The sequence below is a fragment of the Apodemus sylvaticus genome, chromosome 2, assembly GCF_947179515.1.
Source record: "Apodemus sylvaticus chromosome 2, mApoSyl1.1, whole genome shotgun sequence".
Classification (NCBI taxonomy): Eukaryota; Metazoa; Chordata; class Mammalia; order Rodentia; family Muridae; genus Apodemus; species Apodemus sylvaticus.
Genome location: NC_067473.1, coordinates 155,790,571 through 155,812,454, shown reverse-complemented (window position 1 = coordinate 155,812,454; position 21,884 = coordinate 155,790,571). Strand labels below are relative to the sequence as shown.

Here is a 21,884-nt window from a genome sequence, read left to right as displayed (position 1 = left end):
CCAAACAGCTCTTGCACGCCTGGAGTTTAGCTCATTGTACATGGCAGAGTGTTTGGACTAGCGCCTGGGAGGGTTGTTGAAGGAGGTATCGCATGGAGGTTAAATTACCTCCAGGAGGCATATCGTCCAGCATAGGGGTTACCTGCCCAAGTCTCCCCTCTCCCAAGAAAATGGCAGAGGACAGGTCGAGGATACCCCGGATGTGGCAAGGAGTCTAGGGGATATCCCCGTACATGGTCTAACATGATTTAATTACCAACAGGGAGGGACGATCTCTGTCTCCACCTTCTAACCAGGTTACCTGTAAGCCCTCATATGGCACCTACTTCCTGTTTTTGTTGAGCCAAATACAGGCCGAGTGCACATGAATGCCCACCACTGAGTCTCTGCCTATGAGATGATGAGTCACAGCCAACCAGGGTATGCCACGTCCAAGGCGGGAGAATTTTTTGTTCTGGCCTTCTGACCTAGTACCTTGTTCAAACAAAAGAAAAGGGGGAAGTGTGGGGGCCACACCATTCGCCATTACAAGATGGCGCCGAGGAGTGTGGTAAACAGCTCATTTTGGACCATGTCCCAGCATGAGTCTGCCCAGCAACAGCAATCAACCTATCCCAGCTTGACTAGCTTATCCATAGTAGAAACATCCTGCCCTGACAATATAAGCCGCTCCCTTGCCTCCTCCCTCGCCCTTTGCTTCCAGCTCTTCATCAACGGCATGCTCCAATAAAAAGTGTGATCAGAGAAGAATCCGTGTGGGTGGTCTTCTTCCCCTGCTGGTCAGGGGCTCGCCACAGAAAACATTTTACTTTCACTGTCTAAATTTACTTGGCACTATTTTTTTTAATTGCTTAGGGTGATTAAGATCAGTGTATTTTCCTGAGGTTTATTCTATTTTTGAAGACCACATGAAATACTAAGTTTTAATGTTTGCTATGTCTTAGGTGTTGGTTTTCTGCACTAAAGGTCCGTCTGCCTACTCCTCCAGCACAGGTTATCTGTCTGCCCGCCATGCACACTGGCTGCACGGGCGCGGGGATGCTGTGGAGACGTGGGCCGCAATGAGATACACTAGGCCAAACAGTTCCACGTGGGACTTATTTAAGATGGGAAAGGGGTAGTAGGCAGGGAGGAAGAAGAGGAAGAGAGAAAAGGGGGGGAGAAACACTGCCCGTTTATATACACGGGTGATGACATAATTACAGGTAAAGGTGGGCCATTGAACTCTGGGTATACGGCGGCTGTTGCCTTGGCAACAGACCTATATATTGTCTTAATTGTGTGACAACACAGGCCTTGCAGGTCTCAGTACCTACACTAGGTACTTCAATCTTCCATTTAAATTTCTCAGACAGAAATTGAACAGTAAAAATTGAAAATTGTACATTTGATAGTATGTGGTAGTACAAACCTTTAATCCCAGAACTTGAGAAGCAGAGGCAGGTGGATCTCTGTGAGTCTTAGTGTACATAAGGTGTCTACTGTACATAGGGAGTTTAAATTCAACCTGGGGTGAAGAAGCAAGACACTATCTCAAAAAAAATTCAAAACCAAAAATTGTGAATTTGATAACAATTGTACTCTGAATCCTCTTTTTTAAGACAACTTTCTCCACACTTTTAATATACAATATCCTGCTTGTTTCTTGAAATACAATGTATAATTGTTATATGACTTATGCTGTTATAAATAAAAATCCATAATTGGAGAGGTAGCATGGGAGGAGCTACATAGAGAAAAGAGAGTGATGTAAAGGATGTAATTATATTTTAATTAAAAATTAATATGAAAAAGGGACACAAAAAGTGATCTTTCCAATTTTTCCTCCTAGGGAATCTCACCAAAAATTACCAGCACATGTTGGCAATGGTTTTTGATATGGAAACAATCACCAAGGACCCAAATATTCTATTTAATATGTCCCTGGGATTCTCTCTTTAATGTTGACTTTATTGAGACAAAGGCCATGGAAAGTTCTATGGCTTTGCTCTCAGGAGATAGTCCCCCAATTCCGAACTACAGCTGCAGGCCTGAGAAGACTGATAAGCTGGTTGCAGAGATAGGAGGCATTTCAACAGGAATATCAACTCAGATCTCCAGAGTTCTAAGTCTCTACAATATCCCACAGGTACACAAAGCACCCTGACTCTTATATGAAACATAGTAATATAGTAATAAATGCTAATTAATACCATTACTGTTTATTAATGAGGTATGAGTACTTAATAATTTACTATTTTGTTATCATTTTCTCTAAGTCTGTCTGTCTGTCTGTCTCTTTCTCTATGTCTCTCTCTTTCTCCTCTCTCCTCTTCCTTCTCTCTCTGTCTCTCTCTCTCTGTGCATGTGTGTGTATATATGTCTATGCATGAGTGTATATTTGTTCTTAACTATGTGTGTATGTGTGTGCATGCATGTGTGAATGCTTGTGTGTATGTTCATGTTTGTGTGTGTTTGTGTGGTAGGTGTAGCACATATGGTGTGTGGAGATATTTCAGCAGATTTTCATTCTGCTTTGTCAGCCAATCTCCCTTAATGAACAGCATCTTCCTGAAAATAACACCTGGATTGGAGGCCAGACATTCTTCCTTCGTCACTTTTTACACTGTCTTTGAATCAGGGTCTTTTATAGAACTGGAAGTTTGTGATTTTGAGCTGACTAGTCAGAAGGCTGTAGGCTTTTACCAGTTTCTACCCTGCTATGCTAGGGTGCAGGCACACACAGCCATGTCTGACTTTTTAGGAGGATGCTGAGGATTCTAATGCAGGCCCTTATGGTTGGAGAGCAAGCACTTCCATCCCACTGAGCTACCTTTTCAGCTTCATGGTTTTATAATATAATATAATTAATATAATATAATATAATATAATATAGTGTATGTATATATAAAATATATTTATAATAATATTATAAATAAATATATATCATGCAAAATAATGGAGTTTTCATGGCATCTTCATGGCTCAGGCTTTGGCCTATCAGACTCCACAATTATCATCTGGTGTTAAGTTCAGCTCCTAGAGAGCAAGACACTGAACTAATGCCACTGTGACCTTCCATTTTGACCCCTTCCTCCTGAGGCAACCCCATCCAGGCCTGTTCAGGTACCTACAGATTCTATGAGGTGCTGTTACTCCCCATTCTCAGCCTCTGCTCCTAGTAGTTCAGTGTTAGATTATTAGTTCTCTCCTGAGAGGGCAGCCTGCCATAGCCCTCTGAGGCATAGGGAGTGACAAACTATAACTCTTCTGCTTTGTCAGCCAATCTCCCTTAATGAACAGCATCTTCCTGAAAATAACACCTGGATTGGAGGCCAGAAAGAACCCTGGGCTTGTCCTGTCTACAGGACAACAGGTCTTGCCACCACAAACTCTTGCCTTGTCATACTGCAAACATATGCTTTTTAAATTTAGGTTTAAAAGTAGTTCATTCAGATTTTTAGATATATTATATGTCAATTTAACAATTTATTTTCAATGTTAAACCATAATTTAACTTGTTTTATAAATTAATTTAGTTTCATGGGACATGTGAACCCATTGTCAGAGCTTATTAATATAAAATTATTTGTTCATGTGTCATCTATTTAAATTATTTACTTTTCTGCATTTAATAAATATTAAATATCTCTTTATGCTACTGATTTCTTCTTCAGGGTGTTCATGGTTACTTCATTTTGTGATTCCTTCTTTTCTATTCCTTTTCTTTTTCTCTAAATACCCCTCTCTCCCAATCAATTACTGTGTTGACTGACTGTCTTCAATTATCATGATTTTGGATCCAATAAGTGAAATATTCACTAAACATATAAATTCAGATGCCTGGGGAGAAGTCAGTACATAGACCCAGGGCATGAGATGTGGATTAGGGCATGACCTAGTAGGCATCTCATTTTAGGAGATTACTATTTAGGAAATTAATGTGGAAAGGAGATCAAGTACCAATCAGGGCCATCAGACACCAGGATATTCTGATACCACCAGTGTAGAGAGATATATAAGATTCAGTAAGGCAGACTGGTAGTGTTGTAGAAACCTTAGAAATATGCTCATAGACTATAGAAACAATCCTGGAACTCATTAAAGAGCACATATTAAGGAAAAGAATTATTTCATGCTAATACTAGATTAAGTGAACTGAATTTGATATGTGGTCATTTGGCATAGCAGATTAGGTAATTAATGATCTAGTCCATCCTCCACCCCACAGATGATGCCCTAAAGAGCATAGAAATGACAGTGTAGTCAACTCAATAGAATTTTTTCGGTAAGAAGGATAACAATGTGATGGGGGTGACAAGAGGGTCCTGTGTAAAGAGAGACTTTACAGAAAGAATTTTGTTAGTCAGCCTTCTATCCTAAGCAAGCTTATTTTATGATTATTGGCTCTACATTCAGAAAGACAAAAGACATAAGAACTTCACTAGTGGATTTTACAATGCTTCATAGATTCATCTTTATTTGTTAATTAATTATGGATTTGTGACTTCCAGTAAAAGGGACTTTAGTGTAATGTTTCTCTACTGTCATTATCATGAAGATCAAAGTTTTGGTATGGGAAGTGACAGATTTAGGGAAGTGACAGATTTGCAAATGCTTGTGTTTGATTGGGCTTACCTGAAGGATATAGAAACTCTGTAGCCTGTTTGGAATGTTCTATGAAAGTACAAAGAAAAAGATACATTTCATGTATATACATAGTAAGAAGTAAGTGACATAGGTAACAAATTGGTATTTCTTAGCAAAGTTATTTAACTCTTCAATTTCTCCCAGAGTTCATAAACAGAAAAGGCAAACCAAATCACTTGAGTATAAATCTAATTGTCTTGACTTTTGTAGTAACTTTCTTTCTGTTCAGATCAGCTACGCTCCTTATGACACGAGTCTTGGACGAGAGTCCAGTTCCAGTCTCCTTACCAGTTTCCTGTGCACATTGCAGCTCTGTACCAGGGAATTATTCAACTGCTGTTATACTTCACGTGGGTCGGAGTTGGTCTGGTGGTTCCAGATGATATGAGGGGAGAACTCTTCATTAAGGAAATCACAGAGGAGATGATCAAACATGGACTTTGTGTTGCATTTGCAGAAAAAGAGTCCAATATTTCCTTCTGAATACTTTGTAAACCCGGAAGCTTTCATGGAAATATTCAGATCAACACGTGTTATCATTGCATTTAGTGACACACATGCTTTTCTGATGATTGTCTATTTCATCATTTGCTATATTCGTTTTGGTAATGTCTGGATCACAACTTCTGATTGGAATATCATCAAATTACCCTTTGAACAAGATGTAGTTTATACATATTTTGGTGGAGGATTATCATTTTCGGTTCACATGCATGAAATTCTGGGATTCAAGGATTTTCTCAGAAGTGTTCAACCTAGAAAATATCCTCATGATATCTTTTTCCAGGATGTGTGGTCAATCTTATTTGAATGTCCATGTTTCTATCAACACAGGGTCAGGGAATTAAGTCAATGTGAGCAAAATGGCAGCCTGAGCACACGATCTCTGAATGTTTGGGATATGAGTACCTCATCCTTGAGCTACAAAGTCCATGCAGCTGTGTATGCCATTGCCCAGGCACTTCATGAGGAGCTGTCACTCAGAGTGAAAGGAGCCTCACTAGATAAAAGTGTACTCCAAGCTCTACTCCCATGGAAGGTAGCAATAGCTGTTCTTGTGTTTTCCTAGTGTGTTGGGTCCTGACTTGTAATTTCTGAATTTTGATTCACTGGGTTTAATTGTTCTTCCTGGATGACATTATGGAGAAATACTTTCACTGTCACCTTACTTTGAGATTCTGATTCCTGGGATTTTTTTGTATGTATTCTAACTCACCCATGTTTCTTCTTGGAGAGATTAGACTCTCCAGAACATGTATAATCTCTTGACCCCTTAAAGACAAAGTAGATAATGGCAGCCTTTGTCTTCTGGTAAGTGTAAGACAATGAGATATTTGCATTTATGAGCCTTCTTTAAATCTTCTAGTACTCTGGTGGCTAAAGGGTCTTTGCCTTTACATATATATATATATATAACTATGTGTATATTATACTAAGTTAGCTAACATCTATAGAAGAACCTACTAGAATTGTGAGTAGGATTGTATTGACTTTATAGGTTAAATTTAGTGGAATTAATATATTCATAGTGTTGAGTCTCCTTATTCATGACAACAGAAATTCTATCTATTAAAAAATATTCCATTGGATGTTTGTTCCATAAACTATTCAAGAAAGATGTGTTGAAGTCATTAGCAATTAAAGTGTATTTGTCTATTTCTCTATGATCATCTATTGGCTATTTTTTTCCTGTGGCTTTTTCATGAACAGTGTTAGCAGACATGCATTTTTGAAGGATTATGGTTCTCTTATATAAACAGGAATTTTGTCAAAATAGTTAAGATTTATTTTTGTTCTTTATTGTTTTTTTGTTTGTTTTACTATTTATCCTAAGTATTTTCCTCATTTCCCCTTTAACTTCTGGAATGTGTGTTGTTCTGAAGGCTATTTTGCTTCTCTTTAATATACCAAGTCCAACTTTCTTTTTTTTTTTAAATATTTTTATTTTCTATATTCTTTGTTTACATTCCAAATGATTTCCCCTTTCCCGCATCCCCCCTCCCCATATATCCCATAAACCTTCTTCTCTCCATCCCTTCTCCAATCACCTCCCTCCTTTTTCCTCTGTCCTTATATTCTCTTCCAATGCTAGATCAATCCTTTCCAGGATCAGGACCCTCTCCATACTTCTTCATGGGAGTCATTTGCTATGCAATTTGTGCCTTGGGAATTCAGGGCTTCTGGGCTAATTAATATCCACTTATCAGAGATCGCATTCCATGTGTATTCTTTTGTGATTGGGTTACCTCACTTAGGATGTTATTTTCCAGATCAAACCATTTGCCTAAAAATTTTGTGAATTTGGGCAGCAGCAGCGGCGGTGGCAGCTGGTCCAGCAGAAGGGCCATCAGCAGTGGAACCAAGAAGCCACATCAGAACTCTGCCAGTCAGTTACAAGAGTCTCTCCACCATCTTGGTTCTTGGGCACCAGAGAGAGCAGATAGACTGAGGTACACAAATATAACCCAAGGCCAACATCGCCGGGGTCTAAGCTCGACGGGCATTGGCCTGCACCCAGGCCCTGGGCTATTCGGGAGGCCATCGGTGTGCAGACCAGGCTAGGAGGTTGATTGCCTGGCCGGCGCACACTCCACCATTTTGACTACAGGACACCAGAGAGTCCTAGCAGGCAAAGTCAGTTAAGAGTCATAGCCCGAGGCTAACATAGCAGGGGCTCTAAGACGACAGGCCTTGGACTGACCCCAGTCCCTGGGCTGCTCCGTGGGCCATCTTTGTGCCAACCCAGCCAGGAGGTTGTTAGCCCAGCAGACTCTCCTGACACTTTCAGGGAGCACACGCACACCGCCATCCTGGCCACCTGACAGAATCAATTAACACTCATAGCCCAAGGGGAACTTTGCTTGGGCCTTAGCCTTCCAGGCTTTTTCCTAGAATCAGGGCCTCAGCAGCTAGGCTAGCCTTGTGTGCACCAACCTGGTTGGGAGATAGGCTGCCCAGCAGAGTGACCAGCACTCAGAAAAAGTCCCGCAGCAGCATAGACCATCAGCACTTACTGAAGGAGCAAACGGTCACCCCCTGGTTCACACAGACAACCTGGGACAAGGCACGCTAGGGCTGCAGGGACACCCAAGAGGAGGGCAGCACATTAGCAATCTGTAACTGGGGAAACACAGTCATCCAATGTTGCAGAAATAGCCATATAGCCTCACAGGAGGCACAAATACCAGCCAGAGACAAGACCAACTAACACCAGAAATAAAAAGATGGCAAAAGGCAAACGCAAGAACGCTACTAACAGAAACCTAGGCAATATAGCAGCATCTGAACCAAGCTCTCCAACATCAGTAAGCCCTGATTATGCAAAAACACCAGAAAAACAAGATTTGGATTTAAAATCACTGTTCATGATGCTGCTACAAGAACACAAAAAGGACATAAATGAATCTCTTAAAGAAATACAGGGGAACAAGAATAAACTAGAAACCCGATTAATGGAAACACAAAAATCACTTAAAGAAATTCAGGAGAATAAGGCTCAAGAGATAGAAGCCAATAAAGAAGAAACGCAAAAAAAAAAAACAAAAAACAAAAAAAAAACAAAAAACAAACAAACAAACAAACAAAAAAACAAAAACAAAAACAAAAAAAACCTTAAAGAAATGCAGGAGAAAGTGAGTCAAACAGCAGAAGTCATGAAAGAGGAAACACAAAAGTCTCTTAAAGAATTACAGGAAAACACAAAACACAAACAAGCAAGTGAAGGAGCTAAGCAAAACCATCCAGGATCTAAAATCAGAAGTAGAAACAACTAAGAAATCACAAAGGTAGGCAACTTTGGAGATAGAAAACCTTGAGAAGAAATCAGGGGCCATAGATGCAAATATCAACAACAGAATACAAGAGATGGAAGAAAGAATCTCAGATGCCAAAGATACCATAGAAGCCATTGATTCAACAGTCAAAGAAAATGCAAAATGCAAAAAGCTTGTATCCCAGAACATCCAGGAAATCCAGGACACAATGAGAAGACCAAACCTAAGGCTTATAGGTATAGATGAGAGTGAAGATTTACAACTTAAAGGGCCAGCAAATAACTTCAATAAAATTATGGAAGAAAACGTTCCCAACTTAAAGAGAGAGATGACCATGACTATAGTTACGTTCTTTCATCAAACCCAAAAGAAGATAACCACTCAAATATAAAAATAACATCGAAAATGACAGGAAGTAATAATCACTACTCCTTACTAACTCTTAATGTCATTGGACTCAACTCCCCAATAAAAAGACATAGACTAACAGACTGGATAAGGAAACAAGACCCAACATTTTGCTGCATACAGGAAACACACCGCATTGTCAAAGACAAAATCCACCTTAGAGTGAAAGGCTGAAAGAAAATTTTACAAGCCAATGGTCTCAGGAAACGAGCCGGAGTAGCCATTCTAATATCAGATAAAATTGACTTTCAACCTAAAGTCATCAAAAGAGATACAGAAGGGCACTTCTTGCTGGTCCAAGGAAAAATCCACCTAGAAGAACTTTCAATTCTGAACATCTACGCACCAAATGCAAGGGCACCCTCATTCGTAAAAGAAACTTTACTAAAGCTCAAAGCACACATTTCACCCAACACAATTATTGTGGGGGACTTCAACACTCCACTCTCCTCAATGGACCAATCAGGAAAACAGAAACTAAACGGGGACACAATAAAACTAATTGAAGCTTTGGACCAATTGGACTTGACTGATATTTATAGAGCATTCCACCCTAAAACAAAAGAACATACCTTATTCTCAGCACCTCATGGTACCTTCTCCAAAATCGACCATATAATTGGTCACAAGACAGTCCTCAACAAATATAAAAAGATCGAACTAATTCCATGCCTCCTATCGGATCACTATGGAGTAAGAGTGGTCTTCAATGGCAACAAAAACGACAGGAGGCCCACATATACATGAAAGCTGAACAATAATCTACTCAATGACAACTTGGCCAAAGGGGAAATAAAGAAAGAAATCAGAGACTTTTTAGAATTTAATGAAAATGAAGGCACAACATAACCAAATCTTTGGGACACAATGGAAGCAGTGGTAAGAGGAAAACTCATAGCCCTGAGTGCCTCCAAAAAGAAAATGGAGAGTGCATACATTAGCAGCTTAAGGACACACCTGAAAGCCCTGGAATAAAAAGAAGCCAATTCACCCAGGAGGAGTAGAAGACAGGAAATCATCAAACTCAGGGCTGAAATCAGTCAAGTGGAAACAAAGAGAACCATACAAAGAATCAACGAATCCAGTAGCTGTTTTTTTGAGAAAATCAACAAGATAGATAGACCCTTAGCAAGACTGACTAAAGGGAAGAGAGAAAGTATCCAAATTAACAAAATTAGAAATGAAAAGGGGGATATAACAACAGAAACTGAGGAAAATTAAAAAATCATCAGATCCTACTACAAAAGCCTATACTCAACACAACTGGAGAATCTGGAAGATATGGACAATTTCCTAGACAGATACCAAATACCAAAATTAAATCAGGACCAAATAGATCATCTAAACAGTCCCATAACCCCTAAAGAAATAGAAGTGGTCATAGAAAGCCTTCCAACCAAAAAAAAGCACGGGACCAGATGGCTTTAGTGCAGAATTCTATCAGACCTTCAAAGATGACCTAACACCAATACTCTTCAAACTATTCCACAAAATAGAAACAGAAGGAACACTACCCAATTCCTTCTATGAAGTCACAATTATGCTGATACCAAAACCACACAAAGATCCAACAAAGAAAGAGAACGTCAGACCAATTTCCCTTATGAACATCGATGCAAAATACTCAATAAAATTCTTGCCAACCAAATCCAAGAACACATCAAAACGATCATCCACCATGATCAAGTAGGCTTTATCCCAGGGATGCAGGGTTGGTTCAATACACGGAAATCCATCAATGTAATCTACTACATAAACAAACTCAAAGAAAAAACCACACAGTCAATTCATTGGATGTTGAAAAAGCATTTGACAAAATTCAGCATCCTTTCATGCTTAAAGTCTTGGAAAGAACAGCAATTCAAGGCCCATTCCTAAACATAGTAAAAGCAATATACAGCAAACCGGTAGCCAACATCAAACTAAATGGAGTGAAACTTGAAGCAATCCCACTAAAATCAGGGACTAGACAGGGCTACCCCCTTTCTCCTTATCTTTTCAATATTGTACTTGAGGTACTAGCTCCGGCAATTAGACAACATAAGGAGGTCGAAGGGATACAAATTGGAAAGGAAGAAGTCAAAATATCATTATTTGCAGATGATATGATAGTCTACCTAAGCGACCCAAAAAACTCCACTAGAGAACTCCTACAGCTGATAAACAACTTCAGTAAAGTAGCAGGTTATAAAATCAACTCAAGCAAATCAGTAGCCTTCCTATACTCAAAGGATAAGCAGGCTGAGAAAGAAATTAGGGAAATGACACCCTTCACAATATCCACAAACAGTATAAAGTACCTTGGGGAGACTCTTACCAAACATGTGAAAGATCTATATGACAAGAACTTCAAGACTCTGAAGAAGGAAATAGAAGACCTCAAAAAATGGAAAAACCTCCCATGCTCATGGATCGGCAGGATTAATATAGTTAAAATGGCCATTTTGCCAAAAGCAATATATAGATTCAACGCAATACCCATTAAAATCCCAACTCAATTCTTCACAGAGTTAGAAAGAGCAATTCTCAAATTCATCTGGAATAACAAAAAAAAAAACAGGATAGCTAAAACTATTCTCAACAACAAAAGAAATTCTGGCGGAATCAGTATCCCTGACCTCAAGCAATATTACTGAGCAATAGTGTTAAAAACTTCATGGTATTGGCACAGTGACAGCCAGGCGGATCAATGGAACAGCATTGAAGATCCAGTAATGAATCCACACACCTATGGCCACTTGATCCTGGACAAAGGGGCTGAAAACATCCAATGGAAAAACGATAGCCTTTCCAACAAATGGTGCTGGTTCAACTTGAGGTCAGCATGCAGAAGAATTCGAATTGATCCATCCTTGTCTCCTCGTACTAAGCTCAACTCCAGATGGATCAAGGACCTCCATATAAAGCCAGACAACCTGAAGCTAATAGAAAAGAAACTGGGGAAGACCCTTGAGGACATCGGTACAGGGGGAAAGTTCCTGAACAGAACACCAATAGCTTATGCTCTAAGATCAAGAATTGACAAATGGGACCTCATAAAATTACAAAGTTTCTGTAAAACAAAGGACACCATCAAAAGGACAAATCGGCAACCAACAAATTGGGAATAGATCTTCACCAACCCTACGTCAGATAGAGGGCTAATATCCAATATATACAAAGAAATGAAGAAGTTAGACCCTAGAAAACCGATAACCCTATTAAAAAATGGGGTACAGAGTTAAACAAAGAATTCTCACCTGAAGAACTTCGAATGGCAGAGAAACATCTTAAAAAATGCTCAACTTCACTAGTCATCAGGGAAATGCAAAGGAAAACAACCCTGAGATTTCACCTTACACCAGTCAGAATGGCTAAGATTAAAAACGCAGGAGACAGCAGATGTAGGCAAGGATGTGGAGAAAGAGGAACACTCCTCCACTGCTGGTGGGGTTGCAAATTAGTACAACCACCCTGGAAATCAGTCTGGCAGTCCCTCAGAAAACTGGACATGTCACTTCCAAAGGATCCTGCTATACCACTCCTGGGCATATACCCAGAGGATTCCCCAAACAGAATAATGGATGCAAAAAAATGTGGTATATCTACACAATGGAGTACTATTCAGCCATTAGAAACAATGAATTCATGAAATTATTGGGCAAATGGATGGAGCTGGAGAACATCATACTAAGTGAGGTAACCCAGTCTCAAAAATCAATCATGGTATGCACTCACTAATAAGTGGATATTAGCTTGGAAAACTGGAATATGCAAAACATAATCTACACTTCAAATGAGGTACAAGAAGAATGGAAGAGTGGCCCCTAGTTCTGGGAAGACCCAGTGTAGCAGTATTAGACAAAACCAGAACAGGGAAGGGGGAAAGGATGGGTGGGAGAACAGAGGGAGGGAAGGGGGCTTATGTGACTTTTGGGGAGTGGGGAACCAGAAAAGAGGAAATCATTTGAAATGTAAATAAAAAATATATCGACTAAAATTTAAAAAAAATGTGAATTCATTGTTTCTAATTGCTGAGTAGTATTCCATTGTGTAAATATACATTTTCTGTATCCATTCCTCCTTTGTGGGGCATCTGGGTTTTTTCCAGCTTCTGGCTATTATAAATAAGGCTTCTATGAACATAATGGAGCATGTGTCTTTATTGCATGTTGGGGAATCCTTTGGGTATATGCCCAGGAGAGGTATAGCAGGGTCCTTGGGAAGTCTCATGTCCAGTTTTCTGAGGAACCTCCAGAATGATTTCCACAGTGGTTGTACCATCTTACAGCCCCACCAGCAGTGGAGGAGTGTTCCTCTTTCTTCACATCCTTGCCAACACCTGTTGTCTCCTGAGTTTTTGAACTTAGCCATTCTGACTGGTGTAAGGTGAAATCTCAGGGTTGTTTTGATCTGCATTTCCCTAATGACTAACGATGTTGAGCACTTCTTAAGGTGCCTTTCGGCCATCCGAATTTTTTCAGGTGAAAATTCTTTGTTTAGATCTGTAACCCATTTTTAATAGGGTTATTTGGTTTCCTGGGGTCTAACTTCTTGAGTTCTTTGTATATATTGGATATTAGCCCTCTATCAGATGTGGGCTTGGTGAATATACTTTCCCAATTTGATGGTTGCTGTTTTGCCCTTTTAATAGTGTCCTTTGCCTTACAGAAACTTTGTAATTTTATGAGGTTCCATTTGTCAATTCTTGATCTTAGAGCATAAGCTATTAGTGATCTATTTAGGAACTTTTCCTCTGTGCCCATGTCCTCAAGACTCTTCCCCAGTTTCTTTTCTATTAGTTTCAGTGTGTCTGGTTTTACGTGGAGGTCCTTGATCTACTTGGAGTGAAGTTTAGTACATGGAAATAAGAATGGATCAATTCACATTCTTCTGCATGCTGACCTCCAATTGATCCAGCACCATTTGTTGAAAAGGCTATCTTTTTTCCACTGGATGTTTTTGGATCCTTTGTCGAAGATGAAATGACCATAGGTGTGTGGATTCATTTCTGGATCTTCAATTCTATTCCATTGGTCCACTTGTCTGTCACTGTGCCAACACCATGCAGTTTTTTAACACTATTGCTCTGTAGTATTGCTTGAAGTCAGGGATACTGATTACCCCAGAATTTCTTTTGTTGTTGAGAATAGGTTTAGCTATCCTGGGTTTTTTGTTATTCCAGATGAATTTGAGAATTGCTTTTTCTAACTCTGTGAAGAACTGAGTTGGGATTTTGATGGGGATTGCATTGAATCTGTAGATCGTTTTTGGCAAGATGGCCATTTTAAGTATATTAATCCTGCCAATCCACGAGCATGGCAGATTTTTCCATTTTCTGAGGTCTTCTTCAATTTCCTTCTTCAGAGACCTGAAGTTCTTGTCATATAGGTCTTTCACTTGTTTGGTTAGAGTCACACCAAGATACTTTATATTGTTTGTGGCTATTTTGAAGGGTGTCATTTCACTAACTTCTTTCTCAGCCTGCTTATCCTTTGAGTATAGGAAGGCAACTGATTTGCTTGAGTTGATTTTATAACCAGCCACTTTGCTGAAGTTGTTTATCAGCTGTAGGAGTTCTCTGGTGGAGGTTTTCGGGTCATTTAAGTAGACTATCATGTCATCTGCAAATAGTGATAATCTGACTTTTTCCTTTCCGATTTGTATCCCCTTGACCTCCTTATGTTGTCTAATTGCTCTCCCTAGAACTTCAACTGAGTATCTGTTGTTATATCTCCCTTTTCATTTCTATGTTTGTTAATCTGGATACTGTCTCTGTGTCCTTAGGTTATTCTGGCTAAGGGTTTATCTATCTTGTTGATTTTCTCAAAGAACCAGCTCCTGGTTTTGTTGATTCTTTTTATGGTTCTCTTTGTTACTACTTGATTGATTTCGGCCCTGAGTTTGATGATTTCCTGCCTTCTACTCCTCCTGGGTAAAATAGCTTCTTTTTGTTCCAGGGCTTTCTGGTGTGTCATTAAGCTGTTAGTGTATGCTCTGTCCATTTTCTTTTTGGAGGCACTCAGGTCTATGAGTTTTCCTCTTAGCACTGCTTTCATTGTGTCCCATAGATTTGGGTATGTTGTGTCTTCATTTTCATTATGTTCTAAAAAGTCTTTAGTTTCTTTCTTTATTTCGTCCTTGACTAAGGTATCATTGAGTAGAATATTGTTCAGTTTCCACGTGTATGTGGGTTTTCTGTTGTTTTTGTTGCTATTGAAGACTACTTTTACTCCATAGTGATCTGATAGGAGGCATGGGATTATTTCTATCTTCTTATATTTGTTGAGGTCTGTCTTGTGACCAATTATATGGTCGATTTTGGAGAAGGTACCATGAGGTGCTGAGAAAAAGGTATATTATTTTGCTTTAGGTTAGAATGTTCTATATATATATCTGTTAAATCTAATTGGTCCAAAGCTTCAATTAGTTTCATTGAGTCCCTGTTTAATTTCTGTTTTCCTGATCGGTCCATTGAGGAAAGTGCAGTGTTGAAGTCACCCACAATTATTGTGTTAGGTGCAATGTGTGCTTTGAGCTTTAATAAAGTTTCTTTTATGAAAGAGGGTGCCCTTGCATTTGGGGCATAGATGTTTAGTATTGAGAGTTCTTCTTGTTGTATTTTTCCTTTGACCAGCAAGAAGTGTCCCTCCCAAGTGACTTTGGGTTGAAAGTCATTTTTTTCTGATATTAAAATGGCTACTTAAGCTTGTTTCCTGAGACCATTTGCTTGTAAAATTGTCTTCCAGCCTTTTATTCTAAGGTAGTGTTTGTCTTTGACGCTGAGGTGTGTTTCCTGTATGCAGCAAAATGTAGGGTCCTGTTTATGTATCCAGTCGATTAGTCTATGTCTTTTTATTGGGAAATTGAGTCCATTGATGTTAAGAGATATTAAGGAATAGTGATTGTAACTTCCTGTCATTTTTGACGTTATTTTTTTTAAATTTGATTGCTTAACTTCTTTTGGGTTTGATGAAAGGTTACTATCTTATTTTTCCAGGGTGAAGTTTCCCTCCTTGTATTGGTGTTTTCCTCCTACTATCCTTTGTAAGGCTGGGTTTGTGGATAGATATTGGGTAAACTTGGTTTTGTCATGGAATATCTTAGTTTCTCCATCTAAGGTGATTGAAAGTTTTGCTGGATATAGTAGTTTTTGCTGGCATTTGTGTTCTCTTAGCGTCTGAATGAGATCTGCCCAGGATCTTCTAGCCTTCATAGTCTCAGGTGAAAAGTTTGCTGTGATTCTCATAGGACTTCCTTGATATGTTACTTGGCATTTTTCTCTTGCTGCCTTTAATATTCTTTCTTTGTTTAGTACATTTGGTGTTTTGATTATTATGTGTCGGGAGGTATTTCTGTTCTGGTCCAGTCTGTTTGGAGTTCTGTAGGCTTCTTGTATATTCATGGGCATCTCTCTCTTTAGGTTAGGGAAGTTTTCTTCCATAATTTTATTGAAGATATTTGCTGGCCCTTTAAGTTGTAAATCTTCCCTCTCATCTATGCCTATAATCCTTAGGTTTGGTCTTCTCATTGTGTTCTGGATTTCCTGCATATTTTGGGTTACAAGATTTTTTCATTTTGCATTTTCTTTAACTGTTGAGTCCATGGTTTCTATGGTATCTTCAGCATCTGAGATTCTTTCTTGAATCTCTTGTATTCTGTTGTTGATATTTGTATCTATGTCCCCTGATTTCTTCCCAAGGCTTTCTATCTCCAAACTTGTCTCCCTTTGAGTTTTCTTAGTTGTTTCTACTTCTGATTTTAGATTCTGGATGGTTTTGCTTAGCTCCTTCACTTGCTTGTTTGTGCTTTCCTGTAATTCTTTAAGAGACTTTTGTGTTTCCTCTTTCATGACCTCAACCTGTTGACCAAAGTTCTCCTGTATTTCTTTAAGTGTGTTTTGTGTTTCCTCCTTATTGGCTTTTGTATTCTCCTGAATTTCTTTCAATGATTTTTGTGTTTCCCTTGCAAGGGCTTCTAACTTTTGATCCATTTTCTGAATTTCTTTAAGTATGTCCTTCATGTGTTCCTGTACCAGCATCATGACCAGTGATTTTAAATCCAAATTTTGTTTACTGGTGTGATGGGGTATCCAGGACATGCTGGTAGAGGAGAATTGGGTTCAGATGTTGCCATATTGCCTTGGTTTCTGTTAGTGACATTCCTGTGTTTGCCTTTTGCCATCTAGTTCTCACTGGTGTTAGTTGGTCTTGTCAATGCTGGACTCACCAGTGCAAGCTGCCTCTTCCCAGGTGGCCTCTGGTGCATAGCTTACCTCCTACACTGCCTGGAGACAGGGTGCTGTTGCCTAGGCTGTTCAGATCCTGAAGCAGACACCTGAAGGCTCCCACTGGGGCATGCTGGATTCACCAGAGCACACTGACTCCTCCCAGCTGGCCTCCCGGAAGCCCCTCTTGCCTTTTGCAGGACCTGGAGATGTGGTGTTGCTGCCCAGGCTGATCTGGATCTGGAAGCAGATAGATCTGAGGGCTCACTACTGGAACCTAAGCTCTGTGCCACCGGAGCAAGCTGTGCGCTCCCAGTCTGCCTCCGGGTGCACACCAGGTCTCCCGCACTTCCTAGAGACCGAGTGCTGTTGCTCAGGCTGTTCAGATCCCGAAGCAGACACCTGAAGGCTCCCACAGGGGCCTGCTGGATTCACCAGAGCATGCTGACTCCTCCCAACCAGCCTCCCGGAAGCCCCCCTTGCGTCTTGCAGAACCTGGAGATGTGACGTTGCCACCCAGGCTGATCTGGATCAGGAAGCGAAGAGATCTGAGGGCTCCCACCAGAGGCCTCAGGACTAGAACCTAAGCTCCGTGCCACTGAGCAATCTGTGTGTTCCCAGTCTGCCTCCGGGTGCACACCAGGTCTCCTGCACTTCCTGGAGACCGAGTGCTGTGGTCCAGACTGTTCAGATCCCAAAGCAGACACCTGAAGGCTCCTTCCAGGGCCCGCTGGATTCAGTGGAGTACACTGAATCCTCCCAGCCGGCCTCCCCCCAACTTTCTTTTGATTAGTGTTGGTATAGTATGCTCCTGCAAGCCTTGTTAATCTACCCTTGTCTCTTTCTTTCTTTTTCTTTCTTTCTTTTTCTTTCTTTCTTTCTTTCTTTCTTTCTTTCTTTCTTTCTTTCTTTCTTTCTTTCTTTCTTCCTTCCTTCCTTCCTTCCTTCCTTCCTTCCTTCCTTCCTTTCTTTCTTTCTTTCTTTTTCTTTTCTTTTTTGTTAGTTTTCTTTGAGACAGGGTTCCTCTGTGTATCCCTGGCTGTCCTGGAACTCACTCTGTATACCAGGCTGGTCTCTAACTCAGAAATCTCCCTGCCTCTGCCTCTGCTTCCCAAGTGTTGGGATTAAAGGCATGCACCACCCTTGCCCAGCTTCATTGTCTCTTTCTTACTTATTATTATTTGAAAATCTCATACTTGCACTCAATGTGTTAAATCTAATCCACCTCTTTTTCCCTCTCCTACACCTCCTCCTTTATCTGTACCACCTGCTCTCCAAGCTACATTGACTGTTTATGTAAGTGCAGTGTGTTCACTTATGTTTACATCATATGCAGGAATTTAGGACCATGATCTTAGCAGTAGTAAGCTTACATTTTCTGCATTGCAAAGGGACACTAATCCTCCCACCCCTGGAATTTCATGTTAACTAGTACACAATCAAGTGTCTTGGCAGATATTTGCTTGTCTGGTTGAGTATCATGATTTTTCTCCAATCTGATTCTGTTTTAAATTCCTGAATTTTATGAACTCACCTTGAATTGATTATTGATCTTTATACTAATGAATATCATGTGAAAATTTCCTATTTGTGTGTGGTTGACCCCTTTTTGTCATCTTCTCTTTATCTGACTTCTTCAGATTTAATCGAACATATTCTATTCTACTTTTCTCTCAGAATAATAGTTATACTTAAAATATTCTGGTGGTTTTCTAGTATGTTCAAGACATATTTAAAAATGCTGCTTCTCAGCATTTCTTGCACATTCGGCCACACATCTGCTTCCTTTATCCTATTTGTTGTAACAGTGCTTTGAAGCATTTCATTTATCTAAAGAAATGGCCATGTGGTATGGACTTCACTTTCTGGTTTTGAGCAGTTTATAGCCTACTAGAGAGATAAAGAAAATGCAATGTTCAATTTAACTGTAGTATTCTGCTTCTTTGCTGTTCTTGTCTCTATGTCAGTTTAATTTTCTAGCTTGTACAATTTTATTTTTCTCTGAAAGTTTCCTTTCAAATTGTTACAAGGCTGGAACATGAACAAAAATTTACTCCTGCATATTTATCTCAGATCATATTCACATGCCCTTCACTTAAAGAGAGTGATATTTCTGATTCAATCTTAAAAGTAAATCAATCAACACTAGAAGGAAGGGATTTTTTTTCACTTATTTCTTCAGAGAATTGTTTACTTGCCTTTAATAGTTTAAAATAAAAAGTTATTAGTAGTTGTTTTATATCCATCCTATATGGTCTATTAAAAATTGTATTCTTTGACAGCTACATACAGGCATACAAGCACATAATACTTTCTGTTCATACCCATTTCCCTCCCCTATCTCTCTTCATTCTCATGAACCCTCCATTCTCCCACCATGTCCCTATCCTATATCCATGCCTTTTATTTAATTACCCACTGGATTTATGATCCACAGGGCCTTCCATGTGGGCTTGAGTATGCATCAATCCAATGAGGTAGAAGGAAGTCAAAAGTAGTGGTATTTCTGACAAAAACTACTTCCTCTCTTTTAGAATTCCTTGGTTTCTAACATTGCTCATGGGAGGGGCTGAAGCCTCCCATAAGCACCCTCCCTTATCTGTGGTAAATATTTTTTATGGCCTCAATCTTGTTCTGTAGCTATACAGGCAATCTTAGCTGTCATAAGCTCCTAAGTACCATGACCATGTCACACCTAAAAGACAGCATTTCATGGACCCAGCGTTTCAGCATTTCAGGTGTACCCAGAGTCTGACTCATGCATTCTTTCCATCCTCTCTTTCACAGTGTTTCTTGTGCTTTCCCAGGGCTGTCCCATTTCAATATGAGCACTCAATAGTCATTATTTTCCTCAAGCAGTGATATTCGTGGCAAAGAGGAGATTCAATTATATAGTTCCACAATAGTCTTATTCTATATGTGTAAATATACAGGAGGCAATTCAACAATGTGTGTTCTAAGCCAAACAGACGAATTAGGCTTACCCCATAGGACATCTGATCTATCCAGACATGGATCTTCAATAGGTTTACAGTAACAGGCATGAGTCTCTTTTGTAAACAAGCACTCAAATATAATCAGTAAGCAGTTGTTTATTCCTATAACAGTTGTGCCAGTAGTCCTCCAGTATACACATTACTTTTGGGAAGTTTGCATTATAGAATGAAAGGCCCACAGTTGGGAAAGGCATCTGCTGACTTTTCTTCCCCAGTTCATCTACTGCTGCTGTGTAATGACCCAGGCAGACAAATGACCAGAACAGAAAACAGAAAGAAAACTTTCACCTTAGTTCCAGCCTCACTTCTGTGTCGTGCAGCAAAGGTGTGTGGTGTCATCAGCAATAGGGTCTTACTATCTGGTTCTTATGTGTAACCAAGAACAGTGATTACAACCTGCATAGTCTTGGGGTCTTTTGGGGGATTTTATAACTGCCACAGGGATATTTTTATATAAAACAAACTATAATACCTCTGTTTAAATTCTGTTTTTCTTTTAAACTGGCTGTAAGTTGTAGCTTTATTTGTGACTTTTTCATAAATCTTCAGGTTTAGTTAACTCATCTTACTCTATTCTGTCTGATTCCCATCCCTCTTTGCATCTCTACATCACTTGATTCTTGGCATTTCAATAGAACATGTACTCTTTCCCCTCCATACTTATTTACATCATTCATGTTTGAAAGCATCTGAACATTTTCTTTTATTAGAACTTTTTCAAGTAATTTATAGTCATGAAAAAACTGTATTTTGTTGGAAAAACTATTATGCAAAAAATTGAAGACACCTCTTTCAAATTGTTCTTATTTTTCATAAAAATTAGAATCTGGTGGCTAGTGTCCTTCTTTTATCACCAAGTGACTGAGAAAAGTTCAGTTTTCAAATTTGAATAGTGGTGATAGTGGTGTCAAAGAGCATACAACTATGTTCACGTCTACACATAGCCCTATTGCTAGGATGTATTAGTCCTATTATAAATATTTAATAACAGAACAATAATGAAAGTTATAGGAATATACACTTAGAAAAAGAAAGAGTAGTTAAAGTAGCCAGGTTTATTTGCATCCCAGTGAGTTATACAGAAAATTCTGACAGTTATTTTCTTTTAGCTCCATCCAGTCCTACAAAAGGGCCAACTTTGGAGTAGCATCAATGAGGAGAACACTGTGAACAAGGCACTTTCAGCAACCAAGCTTAACATCTTTAATTACCAGTCTCTGCAGAGTGGTACCAAAGCTCAAGCGAAAGTTGGCAAGTTTGTCTTTGAATCTCACAGTGTTCAACATTTTTCCCTCAATGGAGAACTCATAACTTGGGGTGAACACTGCAATCAGGTGAATATCTTTGAAATCAACACTGTGTGCTGTTCTCAGAGTAGAATTCCTCAGAGAACAGGGTTAAGGGGACTGCTGAGTGCAATCAGGCTGACAGTGCCCTAACTTTGTCCTTTCCAATGCTAAATACCACAGCTTTCTACTTGAAGAATCACTGTAAGAATTACAGGTAATGATCATATATAACCATGGCCTACCTAGAAAGAAAGAAAAGAAATCATCCAGGGCAGTTGTGTGGATTTATTACAGAGGTCAAGTCTTTAGGGGAATTAACTGCCTTCTGTCAATAAAGATGTGTGGATAAAACCAGCCTCTGTGAATAAGTATTTGTAATATGACTTTAATTTTCATGAATTTAATTGTCATTTCTGACGCTTATTGCCTCCATCTACTAACCTCTGCTATTTCTGGATGCTTCTAGACTCCTTACAATCTATCCTAGGGCTAGAGTGTTTGTAGCCTTTGAGAGTTAATGCTGAATAAAGTCACCCTCTCTATTTTTTTCTGAGTTTTGGCTGGCTGGTTCAAGTTAGCTTTT

General features: G+C 39.4%; 1 pseudogene; it reads left to right on the top strand.

Annotated features, from left to right (window-relative positions):
• The window catches only part of LOC127679168 (vomeronasal type-2 receptor 26-like), a 47,475-nt pseudogene that overhangs the window by 12,158 nt on the left and 13,433 nt on the right, over positions 1 to 21,884 (top strand).